Source organism: Carlito syrichta, unplaced genomic scaffold, assembly GCF_000164805.1.
Source record: "Carlito syrichta isolate Samal-C Ts95f unplaced genomic scaffold, Tarsius_syrichta-2.0.1 Scaffold308004, whole genome shotgun sequence".
Lineage (NCBI taxonomy): Eukaryota > Metazoa > Chordata > Mammalia > Primates > Tarsiidae > Carlito > Carlito syrichta.
In genome coordinates this window covers 304,429-306,012 of record NW_007252100.1, presented here as the reverse complement: position 1 = coordinate 306,012, position 1,584 = coordinate 304,429, and the positions used below count along the sequence as shown (strand labels likewise).

General features: G+C 61.0%; 1 protein-coding gene across 2 annotated transcripts in view; it reads right to left on the bottom strand.

The window, feature by feature from the left end:
* UPF2 (UPF2, regulator of nonsense mediated mRNA decay) overlaps positions 1-331 on the bottom strand; it is a 120,421-nt gene extending 120,090 nt beyond the window's left edge. Inside the window, exon 1 of one of the 2 annotated variants that reach the window (XM_021715899.1) lies at positions 317-331. The gene's annotated coding sequence lies outside the window, so the exon portion shown is untranslated. Of the gene's footprint in view, positions 1-157; positions 293-316 lie in introns of those variants that run through there. The other variant, XM_008064766.1, reaches the window with a different exon arrangement.
* Between the last annotated feature and the right edge of the window lie 1,253 nt (positions 332-1,584).

The window sequence follows — 1,584 nt, the reverse complement described above, 5'->3', positions numbered from 1 at the left end:
GGACCCGCGCTCCCTCCGCCGCCCGCCGCCCCCGGACAGCCGAGCTGCGGAGTCGCCGCTGGGGTCCCCCTGGGGGCAGGAGTCCGGGCCGGTGCCCCTCAGCCCCGCTTCCCCCCGGGCGTTGGGGCGGAGGGCAAGGAGGCTCCCCGGGACTCACCTCGAGCCTGTTGTCAACATTAGCCCCGGGTTTCCCAGCACCAACTCCAGCGCTCGGGCTCTCCCCTCCCCTCCCCCCACCGATCTCGCAGCCGAGGGCCCGCCTTCCCTCAGCTCCCCCTCCTCCCTCCGCCCGCCGGCCCTCCCGCCCGCCACTCACCAGCGCCGCCGGGCTGCGAGTGGGGGCGGGGCGGGGGGAGGTGGAAAGGAAGAAGCTGTCCGTGCGGCGGCCGGACAGAACTCACGCCGCGTCACGCTTCCCCCGGCACGCCGACGCCCTCGGCGAGGCCCCGGGAGAGAGGACCCGAGGTAAAGGCTCAAGGAGGCTCCGCTCACTTTGTGGCTCGTCCGAACTCACAACTCGATGCGAGGAGCGAGTTTTTCAGACAGGCAAAGCCTTGGGCAGCCACAACCAGTCCCTCAAGCCAGGACCCCCAGCGGCGGGGAGGAGTGGTCCGAGGACCAGAGGCAGGAAGTGGATTGGTCGCCAGGAAAGGGAAAGCGCCCGAATTGGAGATGCGCAGGCGCAGGTGCTTCGCGGGGGGTGGGGAGCGAGAACGGGGAGGGGCGGGGCTAACTGGAGGCGAGGAGGGAGGGGCGGGAGAGTGGGAGGCTTACGGAGCGCCGTTAAGGACAAGTCTGGCCACGTGACTCTCAGGGGAGTTTCCCAGTGCGAACGTAAGAAAGAGGTCTAAGAAGGGAAAGTTTGATTGGACTAGTTCGAGGGGAGAGGTTGAAGATTTAGGAAATTAGAAGGTAACTGGAGAAATGGCTGGTTGGGAAGGCAGAGTTGGTTAGGAATGGGGCTCGCCCCGAGTACCCTCAAAGCCTGCGAAAGGCCGTGGGGGGATTTCCAGAAGGAGTTGTGGGTGTTCGCCATAAACACGTCTCAGCGTGAGGAAGAACCAAGGCTTTTCCCATCCAGTTCTTAGAAAGTACCCGATCCTGGCAAGCAAATTATAAAAATTACGGTGGAATGACCCCCCTTGAAATATCGAATGAAATTGCTTGTCTGAAAAAATAAGGCTAGTCTTCGTCATTTCTTCCGAATGCGAACCCGAGTCGACTTCTTTAAATGGGTATCAGCTTATCCTCACTCCTTATTTCCTCCTAAGTGGTTGAAAGAAAGTGTGCCTTTGGCCTCCGATTTTTATCGGAACCATGTGATCCTACTCGATGCTCCTGCGAGTCGGCTTTGGCTGGTCAGCAGCGAAAGGAACAAAGGTACAAAGAGGTTCTTGACTTGCCCAGGGCGCCCTCCTGGCGTCCGAGCCCACAACGAGGGCTACCGCCGACCTCAGATGCTGGAGGCAGGCCTAGGCTCCCTACCGTTCAGTCTTTGCCAGGTGTCCTCTATTGATTGATTGACTTCCTACCTGCTCCTAGCAAGCACATTTCCCCCTCATGCAGAGTGTCGGTGCTTCCTGC